The sequence below is a fragment of the Nerophis ophidion genome, linkage group LG02 (assembly GCF_033978795.1).
Source record: "Nerophis ophidion isolate RoL-2023_Sa linkage group LG02, RoL_Noph_v1.0, whole genome shotgun sequence".
Taxonomy (NCBI): Eukaryota; Metazoa; Chordata; class Actinopteri; order Syngnathiformes; family Syngnathidae; genus Nerophis; species Nerophis ophidion.
Window position 1 is genome coordinate 68,490,742 of NC_084612.1, and position 22,104 is coordinate 68,512,845.

General features: G+C 41.1%; 1 protein-coding gene across 1 annotated transcript in view; it reads left to right on the plus strand.

Moving 5' to 3' along the window:
* Positions 1-15,392: 15,392 nt before the first annotated feature.
* LOC133544296 (cadherin-22-like) overlaps positions 15,393-22,104 on the plus strand; it is a 589,788-nt gene continuing 583,076 nt past the window's right edge. The window contains exon 1 of the mRNA XM_061889489.1: positions 15,393-15,522. The gene's annotated coding sequence lies outside the window, so the exon portion shown is untranslated. The remainder of the gene's footprint in view (positions 15,523-22,104) is intronic.

Consider the following 22,104-nt stretch of genomic DNA (forward strand, 5'->3'; position numbering starts at 1 on the left):
TGTGAACGGGACTCTCGCTGCTGTGTTGGATCCGCTTTGGACTGGACTCTCGCGACTGTGTTGGATCCATTATGGATTGATCTTTCACAGTATCATGTTCTCATATGTTCTCATAGTCATCAGTATCATCAGTATCACAGTATCATGTTCTCATAGTCATCATTGTCACCGACGTCCCACTGGGTCATTATCGTCACCGGTGTCCCACTGGGTGTGAGTTTTCCTTGCCCTTATGTGGGCCTACCGAGGATGTCGTAGTGGTTTGTGCAGCCCTTTGAGACACTAGTGATTTAGGGCTATATAAGTAAACATTGATTGATTGATTGAATAACATTCACACACTAGGGCCAAATTAGTCTTGCCAATCAACCTATGCCCAGGTGCATGTTTTTGAAGGTGGGAGAAAGCCGGAGTACCCGGAGGGAACCCACGCAGTTACGGGGAGAACATGCAAACCCCACACAGAAAGATCCAGAGCGCAGGATCGAACCCAGGACCTTCGTATTGTGAGGCAGATGCACTAACCCTCTTCCACCGTGGGGAACATATGAAGCATTAATTAGTTGCTTATTAACATGCAAATTAGTAAAATATTGGCTGTTAATTACTTATTAATGCCTTATTCTGCATAGCCTTATTATACAACCAGTAAGCCATTAACTAAGAGTCTTCCCTAACGCCAAACCCAACCCTAACCCTACCCTAAACCTAAACCTAACCCTAACCCTATGTTAATAAGCAACTAATCAATGGTTCATACGTTCCCCATACTGAAGTGTTACCAAAAATGTAATCGGTATTACTAACCGTCTTAAATTTTACCGCAGTTTATCCTTATACCGTTTCATCCATATCCACAAGTCACATGGTCCACAGGAAGTTGCATAATTCTCTGCAAGCCTTGGAATGGCTAAAAGTAAATCCACTTATCATGTATCTTTCTGTATATTGTATGATATCGCAGGTTTAATATCTCAGCAAAGTTACCAACATTATTTATGTTATGCAATTGTTCCTGTTTGCGGATGACTCGGCCCTGCTGGTATCTGGCAAGGACAAGTCACAGGTGGAACAAATCCTCAGTGCCGAACTCCTTAATATTTGCACCTGGCTTGCTGTCAACAAGCTATCGATACACTTAGGTAAAACTAAATCCATCCTATTTGGGTCCCATATCAACCTTAAGAAAGTCAGTGACTTCACTATAAAAGTGGGTGACATTGTTATCACCAGGAAGGATGAGATCACCTACCTAGCTTCCATTCCAGAGGCTAATATTTCCTGTGATAAAATGGCAACCAAGGTATCCAAAAAGGTCAACCAAAGAATGAGATTCCTCTACAGAATCTCCTCTCTGTTCAACAAAAGCACCTTGAAGATTCTAAAGGGAACTCTCATTCAACCATTTTTCGATTACGCTTGCACCTGCTGGTACCCCAGAACCTCAAAAACCCTCAAATCTAGACTCCAAACATCCCAGAACAAGCTAGTTCGTTTAATTTTAGACCTCCACCCCAGATCACACCTCACTCCAACCCACTTCTCCAAAGTGGGCTGGCTCAGAGTGGAGGACAGAGTAAAACAACTTGCACTGAGCCTAGTCTATAAAATCCGCTACACCTCCCTGATACAGAAGTACATGTCAAACTACTTCCTTAACGTAAATGACCGCCATAACCACAACACCAGGGGGAGCTACACAAACCACGTTAAACCCAGATTCCGATCTAACAAAAATCTTAACTCATTCTCTCTGACTGAAGTACTAATATCAACCAAAGCTCTTCATCCCACCCCCCGGAGTGTAAATAATGTAAATAATTAAATGTATGATTTACTTGTGTGATGACTGTATTATGCTGATAGTATATATTTGTACCATGAATTGATTAACGTGGACCCCAACTTAAACAAGTTGAAAAACGTATTCGGGTGTTACCATTTAGTGGTCAATTGGACGGAATATGTACTGTACTGTGCAATCTACTAATAAAAGTTTCAATCAATCAATCAATCAATCAATCAAAACCCAATGTTTTTTATTCATCTTTGATATACCGTTTTTTTGTTTTTTTTTACCAACTGTAAATGTCAACATTATTGTTACCATGAATTGATTAGCGTGGACCCCGACTTAAACAAGTTGAAAAACTTATTCGGGTGTTACCATTTAGACGTCAATAGTACGGAATATGTACTGAACTCTGCAATCTACTAACAAAAGTTTCAATCATCCATCCATCCATCCATCCATTTTCTACCGCTTATTCCCTTTTGGGGTCACGGGGGGCGCTGGCGCCTATCTCAATCAATCAATCAAAACATGCTGTTAACACGAATACTACAGGCATCTGGCGTTATTTCTAAAAACTGCAGTCCTGCTCCCCAAAGCTTTGGCTTAGGAACCTTGTAAGAAATGAAATGCGGACATTTGAGCCACATACAGCCACAATGCCCAGTTAAGATAAAACTGCACCTGTCCAAGTTAATATCTTTAGTGGTTGTCAATACTAGCCAGCAGTGGCCTTTAAAGCACGCATTCCAGCTGCCGTCCTTATCTGTGTACAGTACAACGTCTCGGCTGAATGAAGTCAACCTTTGAACAAGGTCAATGGTCAATACCCCAGCGTGTTTGTCGCAATTAGCACAAATTAAATCAATCACAAGCAATTATCAGGCGGAAACACTTCAATCCAGACGGACTTACATTGAAATATCCCATGCAGCATTTATTGAGTCGGTACCCTCCATCCATCCATTTTTCTACCGTACATTATTATATTTTTTTGCAGTAAAAAAAAAAAAAACACTCCATCTCTCTTTCAGTCAATCCATCAGCTTTGCCCGCTTCTGTCAGCAAACTTGTGGATGACTGATGGAGCATCTGAGGTGCGTCAAGGTGGAAACGCCGCCATGCTTGTCAGTTCCAGCTCTCGGCGACCTTGCGTCCAATCTCGGACAAAGCATGTTTTTTCTTTGTCTTACTCCCAGGGTCACGCAGTTATTTAAAAATCTGAAAAATCTGAAAAATGTTCTTCGTAGTTGACTGTTTTTTTTTGTTTCGTACTTGAAGAATGTCAATGCCGTTGCTTAGTGTGGGTTAATGCCTTGAAACACCGGCAGAAGTTGAATGAACAGAAAAGAATAACCCAAATGGGACCCATTACCTCCCTGCTTGGCACTCAGCATCAAGGGTTGGAATTGGGGATTAAATCGCCAATCGATTCCTGGGCGCGGCCACCGCTGCTGCTCACTGCTCCCTTGTAGGGATGGGTCAAATGCCTCGTACTTTAACTTTTAAAATTAATGGTAAAACCTATGAGAGAGACTCGGAGTAGAGCCGTTGCTTGGAAAGGAGCCAGCTTAGGTGGTTCGGGCATCTCGTGCGGATGCCTCACGAGCGTCTCCCTAGGGTGGTCCTTGTCGCACATCCCACTGGGAGGAGACCCCGCGGAAGGCCTAGGACCAGATGGGGAGATTACATCTCCTCTCTGGCCTGGGAACGCTTCGGGATCCCCCAGGAGGAAGTTACTAATGTTGCTCTGGAGAGGGAAGTCTGGGGGTCTCTGCTGGAGCTGTGGTCCCCGCGACCCAATTCCGGATAAGCGGTTGAAAAATGGATGGATGGACGGACTATCAATGTGTGAATGTGAAGTGAATGACTGTGGTTCTCAGTTGAGTGTCTAGAAAAGCGCGATTTGAATCGAATCCATTGCATTGAAACTACTCTTAAAGGCCTACTGAAACCCACTACTACCGACCACGCAGTCTGATAGTTTATATATCAATGATGAAATATTAACATTGCAACACATGCCAATACGGCCTTTTTAGTTTACTAAATTGCAATGTTTAATTTCGCGCGGAAGAATCATGCTAAAACGTTGCGGTATGATGACGGTATGATGTGTGTGACGTCACACATTGTAGAGGACATTTTGTTCCAGCACGGTTCACAGCTATAAGTCGTCTCTTTTCATCACATAATCGCACAGTATTATGGACATCTGTGTTGCTGAATCTTTTGCAATATGTTCAATGAATAATGGAGACGTCAAGGAAGAAAGCTGTAGGTGGGAAGCGGTGTATTGCGGCCGCCTTTAGCAACACAAACATAGCTGGTGTTTCATTGTTTAAATTCCGGAAAGATGATCAATCAATCAATCAATCAATGTTTACTTATATAGCCCTAAATCACTAGTGTCTCAATCGGCTGCACAAACCACTAGGACATCCTCGGTAGGCCCACATAAGGGCAAGGAAAACTCACACCCAGTGGGACGTCGGTGACAATGATGACTATGAGAACCTTGGAGAGGAGGAAAGCAATGGATGTCGAGCGGGTCTAACATGATACTGTGAAAGTTCAATCCATAATGGATCCAACACAGTCGCATGAAAGTTCAATCCATAATGGATCCAACACAGTCGCATGAAAGTTCAATCCATAATGGATCCAACACAGTCGCGAGAGTCCAGTCCAAAGCGGATCCAACACAGCAGCGAGAGTCCCCTTCACAGCGGAGCCAGCAGGAAACCATCCCAAGCGGAGGCGGATCAGCAGCGCAGAGATGTCCCCAGCCGATACACAGGCAAGCAGTACATGGCCACCGGATCGGACCGGACCCCCTCCACAAGGGAGAGTGGGACATAGAAGAAAAAGAAAAGAAACGGCAGATCAACTGGTCTAAAAAGGGAGTCTATTTAAAGGCTAGAGTATACAAATGAGTTTTAAGGTGAGACTTAAATGCTTCTACTGATGGTGAAGTTGTACTATAGAACAGAGCGGTCAAGCGAACATGGTTCCATACCACATGTCAACTGGCAGGTTTTGGTGAGAAAATGGTGGTAATAAGTCACCTCTTACCGTAGACATGAGCGGAGAGCTTGCGTCGTTCCTCCTGCGCCTGTCAAAAAATCTCAGCCCGCCCCGACCGGCTGCCTTCGCCTCGTCGAGAAACGGAGACACTGGCGGTCACCACGCCCGTGGCCACACCCCTCCGACTTTCAGGCTGTACAGGTACGACCATATAATCTCACTGAAACACTAGTAACACAATAAGCAGATGAGGGATTTTCCAGACTTATCCTAGTAAACGTGTCTAATAACATCTGAATCGCTCTGCTAAACTATTTTATTTATTTATTTATTTTTTAGTCCTTCACTCTCACTTTCCTTATCCACGAATGTTTCATCCTCGCTCAAATTAATGGGGAAAACGTCGCTTTCTCGGTCCGAATCGCTCTCGCTGCTGGTGGCCATGATCATCATCATCATTTATTTGTATTCCTTTCATGAAAATGCATATATACAAGCCACGTACAATTGAAACTTTCATTGTTTTGTTTTTTGTTTTGTTTTTTTTACATTTCCATGCTCAGAAAGTAAACAATGTTCAGATGTGAGGAGCTCCACAACCCGTGACGTCACGCGCACATCGTCTGCTACTTCCGGTACAGGCAAGGCTTTTTTTATTAGCGACCAAAAGTTGCAAACAGAATCATCGATTTTCTCTACTAAATCCTCTCAGCAAAAATGTCAGCCCGGCCCCACCGGCCGCCTTCGCCTCGTCGAGAAATGTGGCTTCCCTCAGAAACACTGGCGGTCACCACACTTGTGGCCACACACCTCCGACTTTCAGGTTGTACAGCTACGACCAGATAATATCACTAAAACACTAGTAACACAATAAGATAAGGGATTTTCCAGAATTATCCTGGTAAATTTGTCTAGTAACATCTCAATCGCTCTGCCGTCTAGTTCTTTTAATTTTTTTTTTTCTAGTCCTTCACTCTCACTTTCCTCATCCACGAAACTCTCATCCCTGCTCAAATTAATGGGGGAAATTGTCGCTTTCATGGTCAGAATCGCTCTCGCTGCTGGTGGCCATGATTGTAAACAATGTGAGGATGTGAGGAGCTCTACAACCCGTGACGTCACGCGCACATTGTCTGCTACTTCCGGTACAGGCAAGGCTTTTTTATTAGCGACCAAAAGTTGTGAACTTTATCGTCGATGTTCTCTACTAAATCCTTTCCGCAAAAATGTCAGCCCGGCCCCACCGGCCGCCTTCGCCTCGTCGAGAAATGTGGCTTCCCTCAGAGACACTGGCGGTCACCAAACCTGTGGCCACACCCCTCTGACTTTCAGGTTGTACAGTTACGACCAGATAATCTCACTAAAACACTAGTAACACAATAAAATAAGGGATTTTCCAGAATTATCCTAGTAAATTTGTCTAGTAACATCTAAATCACTCTGCCGTCTAGTTTTTTATTTTTTTTATTTTCTAGTCCCTCACTCTCACTTTCCTCATCCACGAATCTCTCATCCTCGCTCAAATTAATTCGGGAAATTGTCGCTTTCATGGTCAGAATCGCTCTCGCTGCTGGTGGCCATGATTATAAACAATGTGAGGATGTGAGGAGCTCTACAACCCGTGACGTCACGCGCACATCGTCTGCTACTTCCGGTACAGGCAAGGCTTCTTTTATTAGCGACCAAAAGTCGCAAACTTTATCCTCGATGTTCTCTACTAAATCCTTTCAGCAAAAATGTCAGCTCGGCCCCACCGGCCGCCTTCGCCTCGTCGAGAAATGTGGCTTCCCTCAGAGACACTGGCGGTCACCACACCTGTGGCCACACCCCTCCGACTTTCAGGTTGTACAGCTACGACCAGATAATCTCACTAAAACACTAGTAACACAATAAAATAAGGGATTTTCCAGAATTATCCTAGTAAATTTGTCTAGTAACATCTAAATCGCTCTGCCGTCTAGTTTAAAAAAAAAAAACATTCTAGTCCTTCACTCTCACTTTCCTCATCCACGAATCTCTCATCCTCGCTCAAATTAATGGGGGAAATTGTCGCTTTCATGGTCAGAATCGCTCTCGCTGCTGGTGGCCATGATTATAAACAATGTGAGGATGTGAGGAGCTCCACAACCCGTGACGTCACGCGCACATCGTCTGCTACTTCCGGTACAGGCAAGGCTTTTTTTATTAGCGACCAAAAGTTGCAAACTTTATCGTCGATGTTCTCTTCTAAATCCTTTCAGCAAAAATGTCAGCCCGGCCCCACCGGCCGCCTTCGCCTCGTCGAGAAATGTGACTTCCCTCAGAGACACTGGCGGTCACCACACCTGTGGCCACACCCCTCCGACTTTCAGGTTGTACAGCTACGACCAGATAATCTCACTAAAACACTAGTAACACAATAAGATAAGGGATTTTCCAGAAGTATCCTGGTAAACTTGTCTAGTAACATCTAAATCGCTCTGCCGTCTAGTTTAAAAAATATATATATTTTCTAGTCCTTCACTCTCACTTTCCTCATCCACAAATCTCTCATCCTCGCTCAAATTAATGGGGGAAATTGTCACTTTCTTCGTCAGAATCGCTCTCGCTGCTGGTGGCCATGATTATAAACAATGTGAGGATGTGAGGAGCTCCACAACCCGTGACGTCACGCGCACATCGTCTGCTACTTCCGGTACAGGCAAGGCTTTTTTTAGTAGTGACCAAAAGTGGCAAACTTTTTCCTCGATGTTCTCTACTAAATCCTTTCAGCAAAAATGTCAACCCGGCCCCACCGGCCGCCTTCGCCTCGTCTCGAAATGTGGCTTCCCTCAGAGACACTGGCGGTCACCACACCTGTTGCAACACCCCTCCGACTTTCAGGTTGTACAGCTACGACCAAATAATCTCACTAAAACAGTAGTAACACAATAAGATAAGGGATTTTCCAGAATTATCCTAGTAAATTTGTCTGGTAACATCTAAATCGCTCTGCTGTCTAGTTTAAAAAAAAAAAAAAAATTCTAGTCCTTCACTCTCACTTTCCTCATCCACGAATCTCTCATCCTCGCTCAAATTAATGGGGGAAATTGTCGCTTTCATGGTCAGAATCGCTCTCACTGCTGGTGGCCATGATCAGTGTTGTTTTGGCTTCATCATATCAAATGTATCGGCGCATTTATGGATCGCACAGTTGCAAATTTGACCGTCCGGTTCCTTGTTGGACGGCAAATTGTGCAAAAATTCAAGAGAAATTGAAGAGTTAGATATGTGCGTTCAAAAGTTTAAAAATAGTCAAAAAGTTCACCTGTAAACGTTATAGTGCTGAAATTTCACTTGCAAGCGGAAAAATCCCAAACTTTTTGTGGGCAGCGTGTTCACCCATGAATTAAAAAACAAAGAACCGATTCTGTTTCGTTCAAGCGTTACCCCGGAAATTATGATCAACTCTCATAATGCTTCTGAGTTAAATTATACATGAAAGCCTTCATTTGTAAATAATTATTTAGCTGGATTTAATGTGTTTTATTCACATGGATGTGATCACGCACTGATTCATAAAACTAATGCAATGTAATTGAATCAGTGGCAAGGGAAGGGCATTCTTATTCTGAAGCCTCATAAATAACTTACTCGCTCCACGGCTTCGATATGAGACTATCTTCAGGGAACATTTCCTCTGTAGTCTGCTTGGGAACGAGTAGCTGTTCCATTGTTCTGATGCCGGATCAGCCTGACTTTACCAAACGTGTTGCCTAAAAAGAAAATCACTAAACTAATGGAATGAAGTTTGAGACCGGAAAAAAAAGCACACATGCATATTATGACACACAACTTGAGACTTGCAACGACACAGCCAGTTAATCCGACAAAAGTCAACAAAATTATAGATGTGTGTCGTCCTTGCCAACAATCTGAAATACCAACAATCCAGATTCGAGTATTTGTGTTTGAGCGTGCAAAAACACATTTAAACATTTATTTTTAGTTGTCTATTTCCGGTCCTGAAAACTCATCATACTTTTGCAGAGGAGACAGCTACTCCAAGATGTTGTCCAGTTTGTGATTTATTCCAAAATCACAAAAGTTTGAGTGCCCACGGCTCTGCCCATCCTTCAGTCATTTATGGCACCTTTGTCGGTATCTTGAACAGCTGCCAGCATTCTCCAATTTGTCGATGCATCAGGGCAACGCTTACTTCATCAGCAGATGTCCTGTTATCATGGTTCCGAATAGTTAAATGTCTTCAACTTCCCGCCTGAAGGAATCATCAAGCATCTCCCAAGAGTCCATCTTGTGGATCAATCAATCAATCAATCAAAGTTTATTTATATAGTCCTAAATCACAAGTGTCTCAAAGGGCTGCACAAGCCACAACGACATCCTCGGTTCAGATCACACATAAGGGCAAGGAAAAACTCACAACCCAGTGGGATGTCAATGAGAATGACTATGAGAAACCTTGGAGAGGACCGCATATGTGGGTGACCCCCCGCCCCCCCCCCCCCACCTGATGCAATGGACGTCGAGTGGGTCTAGCATATTATTGTGGAAGTCCGGTTCATAGTGGATCCAACATAATAGTGAGAGTCCAGTCCATAGTGGGGCCAACAGGAGACCATCCCGAGCAGAGACGGATCAGCAGCACAGAGATGTCCCCAACCGATGCACCCCGCGTCCCAACTCTGGACAGCCAGCACTTCAACCATGGCCACCGGAACTGTGCTACCCCTACGACAAGGGAGAGGGGGGCAGAGCAGAAAAGAAAAGAAGCGGCAGATCAACTGGTGTAAAAAAGGAGTCTAATTTAAAGGCTAAAGTATGCAAATGAGTTTTAAGATGGGACTTAAATGCTTCTACTGAGGTAGCATCTCTAACTGTTACCTGGAGGGCATTCCAGAGTACCGGAGCCCGAATAGAAAACGCTCTGTAGACTTTTTTTGGGCTCTGGGAATCACTAATAAGCCGGAGTTCTTTGGATACAGATTTCTTGCCGGGACATATGGTACAATTGTCATGACGTGGACTTTGGTGAGGTTTGTTTCCCCGTGGTGCAAAGCGACTGGATCAAACATGGCGTGAAGGTAAATGCATCTTTTAAAATTAACGCAAAAGAACTACAAAAAGGGTGTAAACAAAAAGGCTCTCACAGTGGAGGTACAAAACTTGGCTATGAAAACAAAAACTAGCACAAAGGCAGAATTATGGACAAAAAAAATAGAAATCACTTAATGTGACAAGAAACGAGCATGAAAAAGAGCAGCATGGATCATGAGCATGAATAACAAGGGTGTGTAGAGGGTGATGTCGCCATCCTGACTGCCTGGCAACTACAGGCTCAAATGGAGGTGACGTGATTAACAGGTGCGCACGTCCAAATAAATCAGGTGCGTGACATGAGGACAGGTGAAAACTAATGGGTTGTCATGGAAACAAAACAGGGAGTGAAAAAACAGGAACTTCCAGAGTGCAAAAAACAAACAGAACATAGCCAAACTAAACATGATCACAAAAACATGACAACAATACAATCGGCAAGAATCACATCTTAAGTGCACAAGAAGCCAGTGCAGGTGAGCCAGTATAAGCGGAATATGATCAAACTTCTTTATTCTTGTCAAAAGTATAGCAGCCGCATTTTGTACCAACTGTAATCGTTTCATGCTAGACATGGGGAGACCTGAAAACAATACGTTGCAGTAATCGAGACGAAACGTAACGGACGCATGAATAATGATCTCAGCGTTGTTAGTGGACAAAATGGAAGGACAAACGTACTTCAGGACAGGCAGGTGTGAACGACTCCAGCCGTCGTCGTGTGGGTTGCATGGACCATTCAGGAACGACATCGTGTCGAGCAGGTTTGACTCTTTTATTTTTGCAAATACGAAAGCGTTATTGTCGATCGGGTCGCTTTTCAGCTCCTCCTCCGCTGATCGTCAGCTGCCGGTGTCGTCGTCTTCCTCTGGGGCTCATTCTCAGGAAATTTTGTTGCTTTCTTCCACCTCTTCCTCTTGATCTTTCCTCCTTCTCCCCTTTTAAACACTGTGAGTAGATAGGCAAATTGTAAGCCGGTGTGTGAGCCACGCACCTGATCTCGATTGCTGCAGCGTCGCTCCCGGCACGCCCAACCTCTTCGTTCCGCTGTATTCCCCGCCTCCTGGCCGCCATCCTGAGCAGGGCCAAAGCGTGTCCTGCCCCGCCGTCGGCCCGTCGGCTCCGCCTCTCCACAGCAATTTTCCCCGAACCCGTGCTTCTTGTCAAGAAGATCCTGTCAATTTTGTTGAAAGGGTAAGTTATTCAATCCAATTGTTTACATTTTAGAGAGCAGTGCAAAAAAAAGGCTTCAAGAAAGTTAAGACAAGGCAAAAGAAGCAAAAGTGAGGGAGAAGGAAAGTGTTCGCCTTCGTTGAGAGCCCGAGAGACTGATTTAAGATCAGTTTGTTTTATTCTCTGCACTCTGGGACTGCCTGTGCTTAGAATTCTAAGACGATGCAGTCGTGTTAGAAGTTGGCAGTAGCTCGGGTTGCGTGATATAAACGGTATCACCATATGCGGAAACTGGATGCCGCATGCGAGCAAGGAACTTCACACACCAGTTTTCAAAGGTATGCCTGACTTGCTGTGATTTTGGTCTTTCGTATGCTAATCATTGTCAGTGGGTTGCCAGGTAGGGGATCCTTCTCCTCATTGTCTAACGATTCAATGTTTTGCATCCAGACAAAACTGTTGATGTGCAGATATAGTTTTATTCACTTTTATTTGATATTTGTATTATTGAGCTTTTGATTGATTGATTGAAACTTTTATTAGTAGCTTACACAGTCAGTTGGTTATTTATGCCTCATATAACGTACACTTATTCAGCCTGTTGTTCACTATTCTTTATTTATTTTAAATTGCCTTTCAAATGTCTATTCTCAGTGTTGGGTTTTATCAAATACATTTCCCCCAAAAATGTGACTTATATATGTATTTTTCCTTCTTTATCAATCAATCAATGTTTATTTATATAGCCCCAAATCACAAATGTCTCAAAGGACTGCACAAATCATTACAACCAGTGGGCAGGGAGACTTCACATCCAGTGGGACGCCAGTGACAATGCTGACTATGAGAAACCTTGGAGAGGACCTCAGATGTGGTGGTCTCCTTTATTTAGAATAGTACCGAAATCATTTTAGTACCAGTACCAAAATATTGGTATCTGTCACGCCCATGGGATCGTATTTTGTTTTGGTCGTGTTCGGTTTTGTTTTTTGGACATTATTTTCTGCTTTTGCACTTCCTTGTTTGCTTTGTTTCCATGCCAACCCATTAGTTTTCACCTGTCCCCATATCATGCACCTGCTTTCAATCACCATAGTATTATTTAAGCCACAGTTACCAGGTAGTCAGCCTGGCAACATCACCTCCTTCACACGACTACCACCTGCTACGCACTTTGCTCTGATCCATGTCTCGTTCACGTTTCCATGTCGAGTAAGTTTTTGTTTATAGTTCATAGTCAATTGCCTTTGTGCTAGTCTTTTTGTTTCCCTAGTCAGCTTTTTTACCGCCATTGTGCGCGCCTTTTGTTTGTTCCTGTTTTTAGTTAGTGTTAAAAAAAAGAAATGTTTTTACCTTCTCGCCGTTTCCACTCCATACGCTTTGCACCTTGGGAAAACTATCCTCATCCAAGTCCAGGTGTGACAGTATCGTTACAACACTAATACAAACTATAGATCAGGGGTTCTAAAATGGGGGTACGTGAGATTCTTTAAAAATATTCTAAAAAATAGCAACAATTCATAAAATCCTTTAGAAATATATTTATTGAATACTACTTCAACAAAATATGAATGTAAGTGTCAGGCTTTCCCCTGACAGTTTGTGTTTTAGTTTTTCCTATGTGTTTAGTATTTCCTGTCAAGTGCTCTTATTTTGTCTGTTTCCTGTTTTTTTTTCCCTATGTGCTGTTCTCCTTCAGCTGTGGCTGATTGGCACCTGGCCACACACGTTGTCAATCAGCCCGCTCATATTTTACCTGCTTTGTTCCTCCAGTCAGTGATGGATTATTGTCATGTCGATATCTCTCCTGTCGTGTCGTATGTTTGCAGCGTAGCGGTAAGCTATATTTTGTTAGATGTGTGTAGCTTACTGTTTTTTTGTTCCCTGCTTCCATTTTGTTTTCTAAGTACAAGTATGACTTCTGTTTTCCATGCTAAAGTACCTTTTTGTTTTCTAGCTCCCATGCTAGCTCTCTTAGTTTCTTATCCGCCCACCTGCGTGCTTTCTGTTTGTTCTTGTATAGTTTTAATTAAATCATGTTTTCCTATCAAATGCCTGCCTCCATCTCTGCATCTTGGGGTTCGACACCAACAAACTATGACAGTAAGTTTATAAACTGTGAAAAAAAAATGACAACAATGCAATATTCAGTGTTGACAGCTTTTTTTTGTGGACATGTTCCATAAATATTGTTAAAGATTTCTTTTTTGTGAAGAAATGTTTAGAATTAAGTTGATGAATCCAGATGGATCTGTATTACAATCCCCAAAGAGGGCAATTTAAAGGCCTACTGAAACCCACTACTACTGACCACGCAGTCTGATAGTTTATATATCAATGATGAAATATTAACATTGCAACACATGCCAATACGGCCTTTTTAGTTTACTGAATTGCAATTTTAAATTTTGCGCGGAAGTATCCTGCTAAAACGTCGCGGAATGATGACGCGTGCGTGTGACGTCACGCATTGTCGAGGACGTTTTGGTCCAGTACCGTTCACAGCTGTAAGTCGCCTCTTTTCATCGCATGATACCACAGTATTCTGGACATCTGTGTTGCTGAATCTTTTGCAATTTGTCCAATTAATAATGGAGACGTCAAAGAAGAAAGATGTAGGTGGGAAGCGGTGTATTGCGGCCGCCTTTAGCAACACAAACACAGCCGGTGTTTCCTTGTTTACATTCCCGAAAGATGACGGTGAAGCTTTACTATGGAACAGAGCGGTCAAGCGAACATGGTTCCCTACCACATGTCAACTGACAGGTTTCGGTGAGAAAATGGTGGTAATAAGTCGGCTCTTACTGTAGACATGAGTGGAGAGCTTGTGTACGTCGTTCCTCCTGCACGCACCCATCAAAGAGGCAGCTGCAACTCTCTTGCCTCCTCTCACCGGCCGCCCCCGACCGTCGGATGCTTCCACCGTTGTTGGAGGGAAAAAAAAAAATCTCAGCCCGGCCCCAACGGCTGCCTTCGCTTCGACTCGTCGAGAAACGTGGCTTCCTTCAGAAATACTGGCGGTCACCACACCCGTCCGTGCCCACACCACTCTGACTTTTAGGTACGACCAAATAATCTCACTAAAACAATAACACAATAAGCAGATAAGGGATTTTCAAGAATTATCCTAGTAAATGTGTCTAATAACATCTGAATCGCTGTGCCGTCTAGTTTTGTTTCTTTTTTCTAGTCCTTCACTCTGACTTTCCTCATCCACGAATATTTAATCCTCGCTCAAATTAATGGGGAAATTGTGGCTTTCTCGGTCCGAATTGCTCTCGCTGCTGGTGGCCATGATTATAAACAATATTCAGATATAAAGAGCTCCACAACCAGTGACGTCACGCGAACATCGTCTGCTACTTCCGGTACAGGCAAGGAATTTTTTTTATTAGCGACCAAAAGTTGCGAAAATATGGCAATATCGCGAAATGATCAAGTATGACATATATAATAGACCTGTTGTCCCCGTTTGAGTGAGAAAATCTGATTAATTCTATGTGTAGAAATCTTTATTTATAATTGAATCACTTGTTTATTTTTCAACAAGGGTTTGAGTTGTTTTTACATCTTTTTTTTTCCAAATAGTTCAAGAAAGACCACTACAAATTAGCAATAATTTGCACTGTTATACCATTTAATAAATCCGAAACTGATGACATAGTGCTTTATTTTACTTCTTTATCTCTTTTTTTCAACCAAAAATGCTTTGCTCTGATTAGGGGGTACTTGAATAAAAAAAAAATGTTCAAAGGGAGTACATCACTGAAAAAAGGTTGAGAACCACTGAACTATAGCTTACTTATCCTCCCCTAGGGAGGGGGGGGGCAGGGGGTTGCCCACATATGCGGTCCTCTCCAAGGTTTCTTATAGTCACTGTCACCGACGTCCCACTGTGAGTTTTCCTAACCCTTATGTGGGCTCTACCGAGGATGTCGTTGTGGTTTGTGCAGCCCTTTGAGACACTAGTGATTTAGGGCTATATAAATAAACATTGATTGATTGATTATCCTTGTAAAAAAAAAAAAAAGTTTACGGTTACAACACATTAAAGAAGGGTTTTTTCTCTACTTTTTACTGGATCCACGGTGCTCTCTGCAGTTGAGTAAATAAATTGTGCAGAAATAATTCTACTCGCATGGAAATAAAGCTGCTGTGTCAAACCTCTCTCTCTCTCTCTCCCTCTCTCTGCGTGTAGATCCCTCCCATCACCACCAGGGGGCTGCGTATATCGCGCGGTGCCAAAGAGCGGCTCCCCTCGTCCTGCGCCAGACGCGCGACGTGGACGCAAGACAAGCGAGGGGAGGGTGGTGGTGGTGGTGCGGGTGGGTCGGCTGGCTTGTACACACACCGGCGAAGCTTCATTTCCACCACACGGGATTTCATACACACGCCGCAGCCTTGCAGGGACGCGCTCCTGTTGAGTCCTGCCACCGTGGACGTGGACAGCAAAGGTAAGAAAGCACTTTTTTGTAAAAAAATTTCATGCATAATGTGCAGCTTTTTCATGGCAATTCGGTGCAACTTGTTGCCACTTGCACGCACTTCACTTTGTGCGTATTGGTGCAAAAGAATGCAGCGTGGAACGATGCGCAAGACAGCGGCGCTGCAGCCACTTGATGCGCTGTCAGGATGCGTTCTGTCGGGGGCAACTTGGACTTGTGCCACCGTGAAGAGACTTGTTCTGGAAGTGACTGAAACATGCAAAAGTGAACTGCTGTCATGTTCGTCCTGGCTGCACGCTGGATGCGTTTGCACACATTATCATCCCTAATTCGTCGTTGTACAGTTTAATGTGGCCCACATGGGTGTTCACTCTAGGTTGGACTCCACAGAATAATGAACACAATCGTGGGATGGTTGGCTTGCATTTAGTAGTTCGTCTTGCATATTCCAAGGGTTATGAACCAATAATGGACTCATGCATCTACACGCAAATCTACTCCCAAGTGGGCCAAACTGGTAAAATCACGGCAGGATAACATAAAAATAAAGACATTAGACTTTTTTCTTTGTTTAAAAATAGAACTAGCACATTTAAAAATTGTACAAGTCGTAATGTTTTTTTTTTGGTGTTGCGGTTAATAGTATTCTATTTTCATTTGTCGTTATTTATACTTTCTGAACACAATCATGGGATGGCTGGCTTGTATTCATTAGTTTGTCTTGCATATTTCAAGGGTTGTGAACCAATAATTCCCAATGCATGGACTCATGCATCCACATGCAAATCTATACTCCCACGTGGGCCTGTCTGGTAAAATCACGGCATGATAGCTTAAACATAAAGACAACTTTTGATTGTTTTATTTGTTTAAAAATAGAACTAGCATATTTAGAAATTGTACTAATCGAAATGTTTTATTTATTTTTTTTTTTTACACTTACATGTTGCGGTTAATAGTATTCCATCTTTATTTGTCATTATTTATACCTTCTCAACATAATCATAGGATGGTTGCCTCGCATTTATTAGTTTGTTTTGCATATGTCAAGGGTTATGAACCACTAATTCCCAATGCATGGATTCATGCATCTACATGCAAATCTATACTCCCAAGTGGGCCAAACTGGTAAAATCACGGCACGATAACGAAAAATGAAGACAAGTTTAGTTTTCTGTGTTTAAAAATAGAAATAGCACATTCTGAAATTGTACAAATCATGTTTTTTTTTGGTTTTACACTTACATGATGCTGTTAATAGTACTCTATCTTTGTCGTTATTTATACTTTCTGAACACAATCATGGGATGGCTGGCTTGCATTCATTAGTTTGTCTTGCATATTTCTAGGGTTGTGAACCAATAATTCCCAATGCATGGACTCATGCATCCACATGCAAATCTATACTCCCACGTGGGCCGGTCTGGTAAAATCACAGCATGATAACTTAAACATGAAGACAACTTTTGATTGTTTTATTTGTTCAAAAATAGAACTGGCATATTTAGAAATTGTACAAATCGAAATGTTTTATTTATTTATTTATTTTTTTTACACTTACATATTGCGGTTAATAGTATTCCATCTTTTTTTGTCATTATTTATGCATTCTCAACAAAATCATAAGATGGTTGCCTCACATTTATTAGTTTGTTTTGCATATGTCAAGGGTTATGAACCACTAATTCCCAATGCATGGATTCATGCATCTACATGCAAATCTATACTCCCAAGTTGGCCAAACTGGTAAAATCACGGCACGATAACGTAAAAATTAAGACAAGTTTAGTTTTCTGTGTTTAAAAATAGAACTATCACATTCTGAAATTGTACAGATCATGTTTTTTTTTTGTTTTACACTTACATGATGCTGTTAATAGTACTCTATCTTTATTTGTCGTTATTTATACTTTCTGAACACAATCATGGGATGGCTGGCTTGTATTCATTAGTTTGTCTTGCATATTTCAAGGGTTATGAACCAATAATTCCCAATGCATGGACTCATGCATCCACATGCAAATCTATACTCCCACGTGGGCCGGTCTGGTAAAATAACGGCAGGATAACTTAAACATAGACAACTTTTGATTGTTTTATTTGTTTAAAAATAGAACTAGCATATTTAGAAATTGTACAAATCGAAATGTTTTATTTTTTATTTTATTTTTTTTTACACTTACATGTTGCGGTTATTAGTATTCCATCTTTATTTGTCATTATTTATACTTTCTCAACACAATCGTAAGATTGTTGCCTCACATTTATTAGTTTGTTTTGCATATGTCAAGGGTTATGAACCACTAATTCCCAATGCATGGATTCATGCATCTACATGCAAATCTATACTCCGAAGTGGGCCAAACTGGTAAAATCACGGCACGATAACGTAAAAATTAAGACATGTTTAGTTTTCTGTGTTTAAAAATAGAACTAGCACATTCTGAAATTGTACAGATCATGTTTTTTTTTTTGTTTTACACTTACATGATGCTGTTAATAGTACTCTGTCTTTATTTGTTGTTATTTATACTTTCTGAACACAATCATGGGATGGCTGGCTTGTATTCATTAGTTTGTCTTGCATATTTCAAGGGTTATGAACCAATAATTCCCAATGCATGGACTCATGCATCCACATGCAAATCTATACTCCCACGTGGGCCGGTCTGGTAAAATCACGGCATGATAACTTAAACATAAAGACAACTTTTGATTGTTTTATTTGTTTAAAAATAGAACTAGCATATTTAGAAATTGTACAAATCGAAATGTTTTATTTATTTATTTATTTTTTTTACACTTACATATTGCGGTTAATAGTATTCCATTTTTATTTGTCATTATTTATACCTTCTCAACACAATCATAGGATGGTTGCCTCACATTTATTAGTTTGTTTTGCATATGTCAAGGGTTATGAACCACTAATTCCCAATGCATTGATTCATGCATCTACATGCAAATCTATACTCCCAAGTGGGCCAAACTGGTAAAATCACGGCACGATAACGTAAAAATTAAGACACGTTTAGTTTTCTGTGTTTAAAAATAGAACTAGCACATTCTGAAATTGTACAGATCATGTTTTTTTTGTGTTTTACACTTACATGATGCTGTTAATAGTACTCTATCTTTATTTGTCGTTATTTATACTTTCTGAACACAATCATGGGATGGCTGGCTTGCATTCATTAGTTTGTCTTGCATATTTCAAGGGTTATGAACTAATAATTCCCAATGGATGGACTCATGCATCTACATGCAAATCTATACTCCCAAGTGGGGCAAACTGTTAAAATCACAGCAAGATAACTTAAAAATAAAGAACATTTTAGATTGTTTTCTGAGTTTAAAAATTAGAACCTGCACATTCTGAAATTGTACAGATCATAATGGGTTGTTTTTTTTTACACTTACATGATGATGTTAATAGTATTCTCTCTTTATTTGTTGTTATTTATACTTTCTGAATACAATCATGGGATGAATGCCTTTCATTTATTAGTTATTCTTGCATATTTCAAGGGTTATGAACCAATAATTCCCAATGGATGGACTCATGCATCTACATGCAAATCTCTACTCCCAAGTGGGCCAAACTGGTAAAATCACGGCGAGATAACTTAAAAATAAAGACAACTTTAGATTGTTTTCTGTGTTTAAAAATAGAACCGGAACATTCTAAAATTGTACGGACCGTAATGTTGCTGTTGTTTTTTTACACTTACATGTTGCGGTTAATAGTATTATATCTTTATTTGTCGTTATTTTAGTTTCTGAACACAACCATGGGATAGCTGGCTTGCATTTATTAGTTTGTCTTGCATATGTCAAGGGTTACAAACCAATAATTCCCAATGCATGGATTCACGCATCTACATGCAAATCTACTCCCAAGTGGGCCAAACTGGTAAAATCAAGGCAGGATAACTTAAAAATAAAGACAACTTTTGATTATTTTCTTTGTTTAAAAATAGAACTAGCACATTCTGAAATTATACAGATCATAATGTTTTTTTTTTTGTTTTTTGTTTTTACACGTACATGTTGTGGTTAATAGAATTATATCTTTATTTGTCTCTTATTTATACTTTCCGAACACAATCATGGGATGGTTGTCTTGCATTTATTAGTTTGTATTTGCATATTTCAAGGGTTATGAACCAATAAATCCTAATGCATGGATTCATGCATTTACATGCAAATCTATATTCCCAAGAAAGCTGGACTGGTAAAATCACGGGGGGATAACTTAAAAATAAAGATAAATTTAATTTTTTTCTTTGTTTAAAAATAGAACTAGCACATTCTGAAATTGTAATTTAATCATGTTTTTGTTTTTTTTACACTTACATGTTGGGGTTATTAGTATTCTTGTCATGATCCGTCTCCCGGATCTGACAGTTTTTGTTCTTGAGTCCTTTTGTGTGTTTTGATTATTTTTGGACTGTTCCGATCCCTTAGTTTGTGTGTGCACTTCCTGTTTTGGAAACCATGGTTTCCTATTTGTCCCAGCTGCTATGCTTTTTACGCACACCTGAGGGCAATTGTTACGTTAGTATTTAAGCCTGCATTCTTCCTCAGTCCGTCCTTGGTTCGTCATTTGCTACATGCAACAGTCACGTTTTGGTTTATCTAAGTCCTTGTTTGTTCGCTAAGTCTTGTCTTAGCTTCGGGGCGTTCGGCACGCTCTTTTTGGACTGTTTGGACTCCCTGCTAATTTTAGCATTAGCTTCCCGTGCGTAGGCGCGCCGTTTCTTTTCTGCTTTGCACAAGGGTTTGTTACCTTTTTTGTATATTAAAATCAGCTGTTACCAGCTATCCTGCCTGTCTGGTCCTGCTGCATCTGGGGGTGACACCTTCGGGCATCAATATGCGTTCCAAACGTGACAATTCTATCTTTATTTGTCATTATTTATACTTTTTAAACACAATCATGGGATGGTTGGCTTGCATTTATTAGTTTGTCTTGCATATTTCAAGGGTTATGAACCAATAATCCCCAACGCGTGGATTTATACATGCTTTATATCAGGGATGTCAAACTCATTTTAGATCGGGGGCCACATGGAGAAAAATTTACTCCCAAGTGGGCCGGACTGGTAAAATCAAGTCAGGATAACTTAAAAATAAAGACAACTTTATATTGTTTTCTTTGTTTAAAAATAGAACTAGCACATTCTGAAATTGTACAGATCATAATGTTGTTGTTTTTTTCAACCAATCAATCAATGTTTACTTATATAGCCCTGAATCACAAGTGTCTCAATGGGCTGCACAAGCCACAATGAAATCCTTGGCTCAGATCCCACATTAGGGCAAGGAAAAACTCAACCTAACGAGACAATAAATCTTGGAGGGGACCGCAGATGTGGGGATCCCCCCTGGGTGACCGGTGCAATGGATGTTGAGTGGATCTAGCATACTATTGTGAAAGCCCAGTCCATAGTGGATCTAGCATAATAGTGAGAGTCCAGTAAGTAGCAGGAGAACATCCCCAACGAGACAGGTCAGCAGCGCAGAGACATCCCCAACCGATGCACAGGTAAAATCACGGCACGATAACTTAAAGATAAAGAAAAGATCATCAGGACTCCACGTCCTCTTATCCGAGAAATCGCAAAAAGCCGCTGCCTGACCAGGGCTCACAAAATCTGCAGAGACTCCTCCCACCCCCACCAAGGACTGTTTTCACTTTTGGACTCTTGAAAGAGGTTCCACAGCCTCTATAGCAGAACTTCCAGGTTCTGTAACAGCTTCTTCCCTCAGGCCATAAGACTCTTGAACGCATCATAATAATCCCCTCAATTCCCCCCCAAAAACAGATGAAGTGGCTGGAGTATAAAGACAATATAACATACATCCATAAACCTGGATGCATATGCAAAAGTGCAATATATTTATCTGTACAGTAATATATTCATATCTGCATTTTATTGCTCTTTTGTCCTGCACAACGACGAGCTAATGCAACACAATTTATTTCTTATCTGTACTGCAAATTTCATTTGAATGAAAATAAAAGTAAGTCTAAAGAGTCTTAAAAATAGAACAGGCACATTCTGAAATTGTACAAATCATGTTTTTTTTTTACACTTACATGGTATTATATCTGTCGTTATTTATGCTTTCTGAATAAATGATGTGATAATGTTCGTGGTTAGATTCCACAGTGTGTCAGCTTAATGAACACAATCGTGGGATGGCTGGCTTGCATTTAGTAGTTTGTCTTGCATATTCCAAGGGTTATGAACCAATAATTCCTAATGCATGGACTTATGCATGCTTTATATGAAGGGTGTCAAAGTCATTTTAGCTCAGAGGCCGCATGGAGAAAATTACATTCTCAAGTGGGCCGGACGCATGCATCCACATGCAAATCTATACTCCCAAGTGGGCCAAACTGGTAAAATCATGGCATGATAACTTAAAAATAAAGACAACGTCAGAATTTTTTCCTTGTTTAAAAATAGAACTAGCACATTCTGAAATAGTACAAATTTAATTTTATTAACGACAACCCCTGGAGATGCAGCATCTCGTTTTCAACTTAGGACAAGTTACACAACAAACAATTACAATCATTCA